Source organism: Ciconia boyciana, chromosome 5 (genome assembly GCF_034638445.1).
Source record: "Ciconia boyciana chromosome 5, ASM3463844v1, whole genome shotgun sequence".
In the NCBI taxonomy this organism is placed as follows: Eukaryota; Metazoa; Chordata; class Aves; order Ciconiiformes; family Ciconiidae; genus Ciconia; species Ciconia boyciana.
In genome coordinates, this window is record NC_132938.1 from 73,180,327 (window position 1) to 73,195,272 (window position 14,946).

Consider the following 14,946-nt stretch of genomic DNA (forward strand, 5'->3'; position numbering starts at 1 on the left):
AGAGCACTACTGACTGAAAAATTAAGAGTTTTCATGTCAGCTGTGAGGTGTGGGGAAGAGGTCTTGAGAGCAGAAATGGGAGTAATTCAGCTAGTGGTCAAGGGCTTCGAGGGCCTTTAACAAAAGGGACATAATATTTTCACTAGTATTCTAGCCTGGGGTTGTATTCAGGGTAATTTAATTCAAGTAATTATTTATGTCTTTTCGCTATCTGTGCTTTAATATTGTTGAAGCATTTTCCCTTGCCTCTCCCATTCTTCTATGCAGAAAAAGGGACAGACAGGTTGAAGAACCAGCCACCTTGCTCAGCTCCCTGATCATCCCTTGCTAGTTCTCCTATCGACAAAAAACAGTGTCCCGGAGTAGCTTTTTGGTTTGACTCATGTATTTGAAGGACCATGTTGGAGGAATAGTGAAGAGAGAATCTAATTAAATCTGCTGCTTCTAACAATGCACAATGGAAATAATGATCATTTGCTTTTTGCAGTCAGATTTTGTTTTTTAAAACTCACACTACACATGTATGACGTGAGTGGGATTTTTCAGAAGCCTAGCTGGTATAACTCTGCTTTCCTTAAATTCATGGGATTTCAGTGGGAACCGATACAGGCTCTGTTTTTGTGTTTGTAAATTAAGCACTTCATATCAGTGAAGGGCAGCCTGCATGCAAACCATTTCTGCCATTTTTATAGTCATCTTCTAAGTAGAACAGCGTTTTGAGATTTTACTGTCATAGTGTTATTGTATAGAATTATGTCGTTTCCTGGTTTTAATGAGAGTGTGCTTACACTTCTGTGCCTCATATTGTATTGTACTAGCTGATGCTTTTCAAATGCAAGTATTTCAAAGAAACAACTGCTTTTTAGACAAATTTCACTCTTCTAGATCATTACATAAACTTGCATTGCTCTGGAAAAGATTACTTGTATGTATGTTCACTTGTTATCATGGCAGGTTTCTGAAGTAACTCAATATTACTACTTTATTTACACACTTAATTCTTGTATTATCTCTTTGATTTCAAAGACAGGTGTATCAGTTCATCAGAGCCATAAATAATTTGGTAAACAACAGAGGTTAATATCTTTTTAACACATTCATGTACTGAATAGGAAGGACAACAGAGCAACCTGTGACCATCTTTGAAGACAGCAACTTTCAGGTTTAGATAGATCAATCACTTTAGATAGATTTAAAAAAATTAATAGTACTAAGTTAAATGTAGTTTTCTGACTCAGATATGTGGTGTAATGACACAGAAAGAATGTTGAGTGACTATATTGAAAGAATGGTGATCTGCATCAGCCAATTACTTTTTAGATATATATTTAATCCAAATTTATCACTTACAATTAAGAATTGATAGCTAGTCTTCTAAAATATAAATTCTATATTCTTAATTGCTTGTATTTCTCTTTACATACAGATCTTCAGTTGCATAGAAATATTACATCACATTGGTTTTACTTTTTTACTTGTGATTATTTTATCTGTTCAAGCAGAAAAATTTAGTCAGCCAATGTCCGTATTTGAGGGTGAAAATAAAAATGACAACGAAAGAAAACTCACTGCAAGCAGAAATTGTAATATAAATACTGAATTTTAATTAATTAATATTTACTATTCAAAATACTAGATAATATCAGACTATCAGAATGCATTCCTTTGTATAAAGGAATTATAAAGTCTCTTCTTTCTATTTTTGTTATACAAATTTCAAATTTCCTTTCATGTTACTGTTAATTCCACATGAAAAAGAATTTAGAAATTCTCTTTCCTTCTTTCTTTCTTGTAGGCATAGTGTGTTTTAACATAATCATTGAATTAATTTCTGCCAGTTTAAGTTTGTAACTGTTTTGCATTTTGCTTTTCTCCTTTAATCCATAAGCTTCAACTTAAAAGGAATACATTTTTAGCTTTTTTTTTTAAATTTAAAAATATTTGTTCTCAAATATGCTTATATACCTGCTTAAATAAAAATCAGGATATTCAAGGGACTGTGCAAGGTCACATAATTTAGTGACTGGAAACCTGAGATTTGTAGATCACTGAATTTGTAGATCACTGGAAGTGACTGGAAAACCTTAAGAAATGCTTTGATATGGCCTGTCATTATTTATTTAATTGATACAAAGCTTACTCTTTTTTTCCTCAATGTTTCCTGTAGCTTTCTCCCTATCCCCAAGCACCTATTATTTGATAACTTCTAATTTTATTTAGCTTTTTTTTGTTTATTAATTTTGGAAAAAAAAATCATTGCAATTAGAAAAGATCTCTTAGGACAAAAAGCAAAGCCCTGCCGATACAGGATTGTAACATAGAAGATAGTCTCTTGTGTTTTACCCATTTCATTTTAATTGTTTTGAGGAAGATCTAGCACATTGTGGAATAATCTCAAGAGAAAAAAGTGGAAATACCCTTTCTCAGTTACAGTAAGTCATTCTTCAAATTCAGACTACATTGTCCTTTTCTCAGTTTGATCTCATTATTCCTAGATATATCCCATTTGTATTCTTAAATAATTACTCTTGCCCCTTGGTGTTTACCTTCTCATTGCTTTTGACAGATAGATCTCCTCCCTCTCCCCCCACTTAATTGTTGGTTAGTCAAGCTGTACATATTTAATCTTTCTAAGCTTTTCTTATGCGTCATCCCTTCCAACCCATTAAGCCTTTTTTCCCCCGCTTTGCTCTGAGTTCCTTTCAGTATGTCAAAGCACAAAAAATGGAGCTGATTGTACTTGTCAAGTGTTTTCCAGTTCAAATGTGAAAGGATATTCTGATCTTTGTTGATTTGCAAAGGACAGCCCTATCCCTTGTTTGTGCTAAGGTCCAGTTTCTACACTCTGACAATGCAAAAATATCTTAATAGGGATACTAATTTCATTGCTGCTACTGTAAAATAGTCTAAGAACACCAAGGCTCTGGTTGATGTTTTATCAACTTAATTTTAAAATAGTCCAAACTTAAAAATTCACATTTTCATTGAGTCTTTTGTTGTGGTATAGATATCTGTTTATATGGAGGCGTTATTATCATGAAAGGACCAGCAGGAATAAAAATATTTTCATGTTGTAACTTGAGAACTTGCCACATTTGAAAGGAGATTGTGAGACTTAATGCACGGAAGGTTATGAGGACAAAGTGTAATGACTTGTCCCAGAAGGCAACGTTAATCTCTAATCATGAGCTGCAAAAGGGATTCTGCCACACAGATTACAACACAAAATGTAGACTATGCTAGTACAGCCTTTGATGGAAAAGATTTCTGAAAATAGCGGAACTATCAGACTGACTGTATTTGCCAACACCACAACCACTGCAGATTTTGACTGATTTTTTTTTTTTTTTACAATTAGATGGTCTTCACTTAAAAAGTCCGAATGAAGTTGGTAGGGTTTATCTGAAACCACTACCTTACTGGCAGGTGATATTTCAGCTGAGAAACAGATGAGCAGCTCTTGCTGTTGCTCTGACGCCACTGGCTTCTTATGCAATCTAAATAAATTGCTGAGAACAGCTCTCTAAATCGGGGATTTGTATTGACCAGCCTTGAAGAAGTAATATGAAGAAGACCTGAGCTGGGAAGAAGATGGGAGATGATTTTTTCTCACTAAATCAAACAAATAAAACAACAACAAAAAAAGGGAAATGCATTTGGAATTCATGTTATATAAACTAACCATGGAGATGATGTATTACATCCATTTTCCCATCCTTATTGGCATGTTTCAATTTCAAAAGAGATCTCCCATGTTTACCAGAGTGGTTTGATTTCTAAGAGGAAAAAAAATAAACCTAAAACTGTACTGATAGGTAGAAATTTAATGCACTGAAATCTGTATATATATCAATATTGTTTTAAATTAATATAAATGAAATATTTTGAAAATATTTATATCAACATCTTTTCATCTATTGCAACATGAACATGTTGATTAAAGCTTTAGCCAAATGTCTATTTGTAGACTCTGATACCCTACCATCGTTACTGTTTAATATTTAAAAAAATCATTAAAATGACTGTATTCACATTTAAGCCAGGTCTAAACATTCAATTTAAGTCCAAAACATTTAGGTAGCCTCTAAATACATAAATAAAAATGAGAAGGAAAAAACAGGAATACTCTATTCAAGAGGTTAACGAAATCTTTATTAAAATAAGGTGCTCCTTTGAAAAAAAAAAAACATGAATTATATGTCCTGGATGTACCTTCTCAAATATTTGCTTGCCTGTGGATTTTAGCTTCTGAGATGGCTTAATTCTGAATCTTTTCTTTATTTCTCTTTAAAATATTACTAGAACTCCTGTTTAATTTCCATTTGACTCTCTTTGCTCACTAACTCCTTAAGCTTTCTACTTCTGACAGATTACAAGGGTATCATTAAGTAATGCGAGTTCATGTCTTATTAGTAGACAATCCTGTTGACCTTCATTTCCCCGTGTCCAATCTTCCATCGCATTTTAATACTGGCAGTCTCATTTTTACTTTATCTAGGCTTTTAGCTGTTCACTTATAAAACAAGCACAGAAAACCATGAGAGCTTTGGTGCCCTGATCTCACCTTGGAACTGTGGCTTTCCAAAGCAGGCTAAAGGGTAATGATCATAATTGTTTTTATTCCTCTGTTATTTATATTTGCATGCTATTGTTTTAATGGAAATTAATCCTTTCTTTCTGAAAAGACTGTAAAGTGTAAAGGCATAGGTAGTTTGTGCTCTTGTGGTCATTAACTCTGGTGAGTCAAGACATGAGAATTATTTTTATGTCTCACCATTCTTCAGTCTTATCCCCTGGTCCATTCTGCGACTTTGATATTAAAGTCCCTCTATGGAACTAATACAGTCATACATATATTAACCTGTGACGTTAATACTTGACAATAGTGGTTAGCTCAAGTTTCTCATGTGGTTTTTCCCCTTCTGTACACAGGTCACTTTGACTTGGCTTTAATATGCATGATTTGATTGACCCCCAACCAGTAATGTGTAAAGCCCTGAAACAAATAAGGTCTGGTAACAATACTAATCACCCTCTAAATCTCTGTAAAACAAGTTGGTATGAGAAGCACATAGCAAATTTAATGCCAGTAACTTTGTTTTCTAGGCAAAAGGGTATTAAGCAAGCTTTCGGAAAGTACATGTTGAACTGCCCTTTCATTTCAAGCCGATGAAGGAAGCAAAGGCATCATCCGTCACGGGGGTGAAAAGCTGCCAGGTATCTCAAAACCTCATCTTTCATCTTTAGTGAGGAAAACTGAAATTAGCGCTGCTGATATGAAGGAAGGTATAAATCGTATGAGTTCAAGATGTGGATCTTGATATAGACATTCACCTAAAAATATGAAATAGGAGGAAAGTGGAACTCTTCAGCTGGATAAATCTTATTAGCTCTCTATGTATGAGAAGCTGCATCATAATAGTAAAGCATGAGGAAAAAGTAATTCCACATACTATACTGAAATCTCCCTTTTCAATAGACGAATCACTTGCATTAGAATAGTTTTAGTAGAGATACCTATTTTACTTGTTTTGGAACCTTCTTTCAGCCAGCCAATATAAACTAGATAAAGCATTTGCATTTCTGGATTAAAGAAAATTGCCTGTAGTATTTCTTAAAAGCAGTAAATAGCCATGAGCTATTACCGATTGTTTAGTCAATACCCACAAACAAATTTTCCACTTTTATTATATATGGCACGTCTATTCAAAGATACTTACACATACACCTTATTTCTGTAAATATGTTTTTAAACCTCATAGGAAAGCACAGTATTTCACAATAATCTTGTATTGTTTTTTAAATACTATCTATAAAATAACTTTTGATTAAATGTAAACTTTACGTACCAGTACACTTGTGAAAATTAGCTTTCTACCTAACCTAATCTATTCCTCTAAAGAAAAGTTTTTCATCAAGTGTTCCCCATTCATTCTAGTTATCTGGAAATAGACATTCTGAAATATGGAGCTGCTGGCTGGGCGCAGGTTTTTACATGCTGTACGTATCATCCCCTGGATTGCTGACAACCACTTGAGGACTGAGGCCCAGAAAATAACAAAAACCAGCTCCCAACCAAGTATGTATTGTTTTCTGTGCAGCAGAAAAGAGACAGTCATTTTGCTTTCCTGTGATACGTATTTGAATAGTCACACCTGTTTGACATGGAATCAGATTTTTCTCATCATATTAGAACTGATCAACTGTGTAACAAAAATTTCTTGTTGAGAATTGTGTTGTAAGCTTGGACAGACTTTACAAGAAGCGAAGAAAAGAGTGTTACAGTGAGGAATGATTCGAGGTGGTTTTAATATATCCAGCCTGTCCTTCAGACAGGAACTTTTTTGTGTTATATCAAGTAATTACTGAATTAATGAATTCCATTATAAGGCAGACAAATTCATCGTAAGTAAATTTCTCTGAGGTCTGACCTTTTTGCAAAAATCGGCTATTGATAGCATTGGGAGACCTGATGTGACAGAATAGGCTTAGAATGATGTGACATAGGCTTTAATTTCCTTGTTTACTAGAGATAGCAATGAATAAATATGGTTTTTATTCAATTTCTAAATATATCTTCCTTTAAAAATAAATAAATAAATAATTCAGGTGATCTAGGTAATATCAAGTAATCCAAATAAAGGTCTCCTGGATCTACTCCAAAAAAATCTGGAGTTTTAAAGAGTTCAGAGATCTCTCACAAGCTTGAAACCATCTGAATAATTTACCTTTACCATGCTTTTTATCGAATATCAACAATATTAAATGAACTGTTGATTTTTGTCCTGAATCGTGGAATACAGTGTTGAGTTTAACTCATAATAAGTAAAGAAGAAATAGCAGTTTTTCTTCAGTGAGGTGATTTATTTTTACCAGCACTTCAATGGAAGGTGCAAATGATTTTTTTCTCTACCATATTCCGTTAGCAATTGTGGTTGACTTCGTCCACAAAAGAACAGATTGATATCAGGTATAAAAACTTAATTTGTACGGTGCCAATGAATATGTGCAGTTTTAGATATTGAAGGTGGGGCTCCAGCCTCTCTAGGCAGGAGCATTTGCAGATAGAGGCCCTGAAACAAAGACTGCAGAAAGGCAAGTCGGATCCTTCAGCTTTTTCAGATTATGTGCATCTGCAGCAGGCAGGCTCTAAAAATGTGTCTCTGGACATACAGAAAGAAAGACATGAGATGTGGTTTAATTAGCAACAGAAATGATCAAGTCCTCTGAAAATTTTTGGTGATTAGTTTGTATGGATAAGGTTATAATTCTTCCCTTGCCTATGGGACATTCTGGTCTACAGCTGGGTCCCCGTGCAGCTCTGCAGAAAGTAAAAAGGCAACAAAGAGAGAACACTTCTCTTAGCCAACCCACCATTAATAGAAATAGAAATCCCTGTCAAAGGAAGGCAAGTCTATGCAGAAAGTTATTAAAAAAAAAATATGCAAGGAGTATGTGGTTCTTTGTTATTCCTAGAGATGAGAACATGGTAACTTATGGCCCAAACTTGACAGAAGCATCAGAGTACTGAGATTAGTTTATATATGTTTCATGATAAGGAGTGACCAAAGAGGTGAAATGGAGCAAGCAGTATCATCGGTAGGTCTCATGAAACTGCACTCACACAGTGCTGTCTTGCATTGTACCTCACGATGGGAAGAGGAACCCTGAAATGAGGTGTTCTCCTGAACTCTCCTGTGCATTTTGCCTTTGTGCACGGTATAGCTTACCTTCTGAACAGGGGATAATTATGACAGTGGTTGTGGCTTCTGCAATAGGTCTTTGTCTCTAGAGAGTTGATGGAAATAGTTATGTTCATGTAGCTCTTTTAATGTCATTTGACACATGGACCTAGAGAGATCCAGAGGAAAGGGGTGGTCTCTAGTGCCTGGGAGAGTAACAAAAAAAATGGGTACTTTCAGCATGAGATGAAAGGACCAGAAAGATTGGCTGGGGGGAAAATGAGATTTAATCAAGTCCTTATCTATACAGAAGGCTTATGTGCAAGGAGAAATGGGATGTTGACTCTAGTTGTACTTTAACTGGTTATGAGAGCAGGGAAAAGTAAAAGGAGGGATACCAGAAACCCATGAAAGAGGGAGTGGGTAGGTTGATGTTACTATATTGTCTTCATTATGTGCCATAAGTTAGAATTCAGACCACTACTCCTAAATATCAGAATAGTTGTTGAGATGGTAATTGGTGCAGTATTGTACTGTACACCCCAGTAGTTACTCAGAAGGATCAAGGTCAACCTAGAAATCACCTGAGGGACTACAAATATAATTCTGAACCACTGGATAAGATGAAGTCAAAATCAACAGCTTGTGAATCCACACTTCTGTTCTGCTTCATTTTGAGTAGCTTGATTGTTGAACGTTGCTCTTTGAATGATTTTTTTTTTTCTCTCTCTCATTGTGGCAAGGAAAAAATCAAACAAAATAATTAAAATTTGATCCAGTCCTTATCTGTTTTTCCCTAACTGAGCATAGCTGCCTTTAACAAGTAAATAATCCTTCCTGCCCTTGTAGCTGTTGTGAGTTGTTTTAGATTAATAGTTTTATGTGAAATTATTGCTTGATTGACAAACTAACACGCTTACATCTTCTTTTTTTAGGACATAAGTGTGTCCTTCACTTACAACACATAATTACATGATCATGTTGGAAACTCCAGGAAAAATGTCAGCCCAAGAGTTAAGACTGACTGTTAAACAAAACCCAGACTTTCAATATTATAACCTCTGAGCAAAAATTAGCATGCCAGTTCCCTAGGCAATCAAAGCACACACAAAGCACAAAGGATCAGGATTTCATCCTGACAGATGTGTTATTGAGAAAATGGCCACTTTTGGCTTCGTGATTATTTGCTCAGATGTTTAATCTTCACATGATAGCAGAGCCTGCAGAAACTAGTTGCGAGGCTGTTCATATGTGCCTGAAGCTCAGAGCATCATGAGGCTTGCACTCATTGAGCTAAGAAGTAAAACAGCGGCCAGTTGAATACATTGCCCTGATAATGAGGCAGCACCCAGAGATATAAGGGGGTCAGGTTCAACGCATTGAACTCCTCATGCCAAATGGGCCAGACCTAATCACAGAGGCTGAGGGCGTGTTTACGCTACCCAGTGCAGCATGACACAGAAGCTTTGCAGTAACTAGCTCCGGCCCTGAGCCACGCTTATCCAGCTGTATTGCTTCTGGTCCAGGCGCTAGATTAACCACAGCTAGATCAATGAGGTGCTGCAGGATAGAAGAGCTCCCTGGAAAACCTGGGCTTCAGAATGAGCAGCAGCCTGCTGAGCAGAGTATCTTCTCTTGAAGTGTGACACTTCTGGAGCCAAATCTGCCCCGTCCCCTTTGTAAACCAGGTGTTGGAAGGGATTTTTAAAAAAGCTTGTCACATTTCCAAGATAATTACCCTGGCTATTCATGCTGTGATAGCATTTATTAAGTACCCCACTCTGAGAATCTGAAAATGATGAAAGGACAGCTTTGGCGTGCACCTGCCGGGTTGGTCAGCTCAAGCCAATGCTAGTACAAGGTGCAGGACTTGTATCAAATGTGCTTCTACACTCAAATTGGATGTGCCTCTACACTTTTTTCCTAATAGCTGGCAAGATCAGTTTTTTGATAAACCGTTTAGACTCACCAGCTCAGATCAGTTCAAGGCTGGGAATTAATTTTCATCTTTCCTTGATATAGCCATGCCCTTAGAGATAGGTTCTCCTTTCTCAGCTGCCTCCCACTCTGATATGGTTCCAGGTCAGGATGGTTGGAATGGTTCCTTTATTTAACATTTCTTCTATTTATTCACACATTGTGACACTTGTGACATAAACACCAGGATGGATTTTTCAGCAGAACGAGGTTGCTGTAGCCCCACCTCTCAATACAGACACAGTGTGCTCTGCAATAGTCACTGTACTGCCTCAGCACCCGCAGAGGCAACCTTGAATGCTGTGCAGTAGGCTTGAGCAAAGAAATCGGAAAAAAATGCTAACATCAGAATGAAATCCTACCATTTGCACAACAGGCTTGTCTAACTATTAGCATATAAAAGGAATTTTGTCTTAACTCACTAATTTCATTCTCTCAAATGTCTAAAACAAATTTACCGAATGAATGTGCAAGGATGTAAAGATGTAGTCTAGTGAATCCGCATAGTCCTACACATCAAAGTAAAATACAATTTACATAAATATGAGATTAAATAGGTCAGTCACATGCATAATAACTTCTCTAGTATAGAATGGTATCTATAGAATGTGTTGTACAGTATGTAAATTAGTTGCTGTTCCCATAGTTCATATTTAATTCACATCAAGTTACCTCTGGTCATTAAAGAATAATATTCATAAGCATCAATTAAATGGAAGGAAGTGTGTGGTTAATCTGCAACTTTTTAATTATGGATTTTGAGTTGGCCTCCAGTAACTGTATACTGAAAAAATACTGTGGAATAAAACACGCATCTCAGAGATATGCAATGCTTCCACAAATTCTAACAGAATGCCTTCAGATTAGGAGACAAGCAGCACAAATCACAGCAATGAGATATGTTTGAAAACGTGTAAAGCGATGTGCGTAATAAAGACATAGAGCATTTATATATATAATTTATTGTCAGGTGATTAAATATCAGTGCAAATATTTCTCAAAGTAACTCCTAAATATTTTAGCCTTTATTTATGTTTTGGTATATGCCCATGTAGGTATCTCTGTGTAAAATGTTGGGCTTGATTCTTTATCACACATTGTTCTACTCACATTTATTTTGCTGCTGTTATTTCCGCTTTACTCCAAAATTACTGAGAGGGAATGATTCAGGTCCTTCATATCTTGGAATAGTAGTACATCTCAAAGACGCTTCGCATTTCAGAAACACCAGGGTGCATAGCTTCCAGAAATAGATGTAGTAACATGAAGTAAATAGTGACTATAAGTACTACCATTGTTTGGCACATTTTCAGCTGTTTCATAAAATTCCTAGAAAATTTCTCAGTCACATATTTTCACTTGTAGTCTGCATAGTAAATTTGGACTCAGACAAAACTATTGTAATCAAGTACTTGGGTTTCTTTTGTTGTATTAAATTCATTCACATTTCCAAATTCCAGAAAACCTGTTCCTGCAAATTGTGCAGATGCCTCAGAGACAGGGGTTAGCTTTTCTGGTGATTATGGTGCATTAATGCAAAGGATAGAAAGGGCAAGAATATCTGGACAGAAAAGATTAACATATAACCCTGACAAGGGCGCACACAGTGAATTTTAAGAAAGAAGACTTCCAGGAGAAGTGTCTGGAAAAAAGATTTTATATTTGTAGAGGAAAATTATGTTTGGATTTTAGTATATTACAAATCCAACTGCTGAGTGCAGGAAATTACATAATGGAAACTCACCTGCTTGATGGAGAATAGCTGTCCTTGTGCATGAGGGCATATGCCAACAAACTGGGAGTCCAGCCAGGATGACAGATCAGAAAAATGAGGTACCAGATTTGCAGAACCCATAAGGCATCATGGCAGAATACCAGAAAGGCAAAAAATTCCAAGTTTGGTCTGCATAATTGATTTCATGGGATGTCATTTTTTTCCCCCAATTAGTGGATTTAAAAGAAAAATCTGTCCACTGACAGGTATTTCTTTTTTATGAAAATGCAAGCTGGAATACTTTGACCAAGTCCAATGTCTATTTTTTGTCCAATAGTATTCCTATAAAATTATTTTTAATCTAATCATCTGCTAATCTTATTCCAAATTCTTTAAAAAAAAAAAAAAAGTAATAGAATCAATCACAGTTTAAGAAGGAAGGAAAATTTGTTTTGCAGTCTAATCTGAAACTAGGTGGAACTTGGATAACTTAAGATGAAAATTTATCTATAAAATCACCAAGGGGAAAATTCCTCTTCTCTGTTTGCAGTCTTCTCAACCATACCAACAGAGGTGACAGATTTAGGGATTTCTTCAGCTCAATGAGAACTCTAATTAATAATGGCTGTAAATATAGCAATTACAACACGAACAAATATAGTACAAGTATGTTTAATGCTTAGATTAATTGTTATTCTGGTTTGGTAATCATTTATCTTTCCCCAAATTTAAAGCTTTGCACAGTTAATGAATGGCTTTCATCTAACTTCTGTAATTTTCCATTCTATATATTGTTAATTAATTCCAGCGAACATTGGATGAGAGAATATTACTATCTGCATCTCAAAAAAACCCCAAATCCTACCCTGAGAAAAGTTGCTGTGTATGGAAGCTAAATATTGCAATCTCACTTTTTTATTTGGGTGAAATACTAAATGATATGAAATAATGTGAATCTGGAAAAAGTCTTGAGAGCATTCATTATTTTCAAAATTAACAAATGAATGCACTTATTCGATCACACATTTTAATGAGAAAAAGTTCATTTGAAAATTTTAGGGATAATAGAATACCAGAATGTTCCTAAAAATATTTGCTAGGCATTTCATTCTAGTAAAAAGGCATTGAGAATTACTTTGACTATTTTGCTTGTTTTCCTCTCTCTCTACGTATATATGTTTTCTTATATACAGACACACACATATGTTTTCATATATATATATATACACACACACATAGGAAACCAAGCAAAATATGTATATTTTGTATACATTTTATTCTATACCACCTACACTTGTGCGTGCAGGTTTCTGGTATATATTTTTAGGGTTAGACTTACTGATTCTGCACAGTTCTTTCTCCACAAAACTCCCTTCTGCTCTCCACTGTGAGAGTGAAGTGACTCGTCTGCCGGACTCGGGTGGCCCATCTCTCTGAGCTGTCTCATTCTTGTGCAGAAAACTCAATTTTTTGCAGTTGGCTACTCTTGCAAGCAATTATTATCATGTACTGTTTGCATACTAACACACAGAAACAAGTATGTAGCAGAAATGATGGTCCTTACCTATAGTGAAAGGTTAAAGGCAATATGAACCAAAACCAAAATAAAAAGCCTCTGAACCACTGCTGTGTTTTCACTACTTTCATAAAACAGTCGGAAAAAAGAACGTAACCCTTTTTTTTCCATCTAGTTGCTCTATCGGTATTTTAAGGGAAATATGAGAATTACAGTTTTAAAGGTACAGCCCTTAGTATTTAAAATTTTTTTTTTTAGTTATGTTCCACTCCAGATATCTATATGTTCATAGTGTTCCCCCTCACAACACACCCTGGCAGTTTGGAGAAGAACAAGGAAACCTATAGATTTCAATCTAAACAATACTTACGTGGTAAGTCAGAGGAGCTCTTGCCTGTAAAACCTAGAAGAGTTTCTCCTGCGTATTTTTACCTTCTCCTTGGAGACATATTTAAATAAATCTTTATTATAGTAGCAGTGTTCTGGTCATGACTTGCTATTGTTCAGGTTGCATAACAGCTTTTCTTAGTAGCTCTTTAGTCTCAGAAACCTCCACCATTCAGACTGCAAATCCTCTGTTCTCTACCTGGGGCTGAATTTTAATGGCAAGTTTGGGCAAAACCAGTTGTGGCATTTGTCAGTGAGGTGAGAATGAATGAACACACAGCTATTTTCATTGCAAAATTATTGCATCTGACCTTTTCTATTTTTTTTGTTTTGATTTTTGTCTTTTGTTTGAACTGAAACACAACATTTCAGAAGTGATTTTCTTTTGCCAGCTGCTAATGTGCAGACACTGAATTGTATTCCTGAGGATTACTGCACTGTTTTCTGCACTTCAGTCTTTTTACAGTGCAAACTCATATGTATTTAGCTATGAGGAAAAGAACTGGGAGGGGATGGTCTTGTCAGAAAAGCAATGAAGCAAAACTTAGGGTACTTGGATTTTATTTCTAACTAGGCTGTGCATGTCTTGAATGGTCAAGCTGCTTAGGGACAGGTCTTTCTAAAGCACCTGAAGGCTTTCCAAGTGCAACTCACTTGGTTTTTGGAAAACAAAAGTCGCATTTTTCTTCTCTCAGCATACTTCCAAGGTATTTTTGGTACCTCCTGAGAAAGATGGGCATGTAATAGATTTTCATAAATTCCATTGAAATTATTTTGTAAAAACGGAGATGATAATGCTTTCTTTCTTTCCTCTATCTTGTTCCTTTGTGAAAGAAGCTGTCTTCTATTGTATTTGCTTAGTACAATGAAGCTGGGAGCTGAATAGCGATCTGCTGAATAGTTATGATGATACTATGGAAAAATTTATACTTCCTATGCTATCCATTTTACAGTCTGAAGGAACTGGGTCACAAATGCTAAGTTGCTCAAGGGCACCAAACGTCACAAGAGGAATAGATGGCTAAGTATTTCCACAGACCACTGAAACTCTGCGATGAAATAAATATAAGGGACTGCATTCATTATGGAGTTGATTTAAATCATGGGTTTAAAGCTCCAATTAAGAAGACATTTGAAAACATGCTTATGTACCATCACAGGCAGAACTGCATTTAAGTTCAGCTCTTCATTAGGACTTCAACTCGGTTTTATAATTAAATATGAATTAAAGGCTGCTTTTTCTATAAAATGCTTAATCTCCAGAAGTAAAACTTTCAGTAATTTATGGGTATCTGAAAGCAGTTTCGTATATGTGAAATGTTATACAATTTTAACTCCAGTAGTCATTGCCAGATCCACTTCTGCCTGTATACCCATGTGCAAAAATATTTAAAAATGCATATTGCTGAGAAAATACAGTGTTATAGATGCAAAATAAAACCCAAATGAGATTGTCCTAAGTTATTTACATTCTGTATACTGCAGAATATCAGGACAGAAAGTTACATTCCTAGTATTAAAAAATAAAATAGATGACTAACTATTGATTTTTTTTTCTTCATACCAGGAATGTAAAATGAATTCTGATTAGTCCTGATTTTGCCTAGTAATTAATGGAAATTATAATGTTAGGTCCACAGATATCAGATCTTGCTGTTCTACATCCTTGT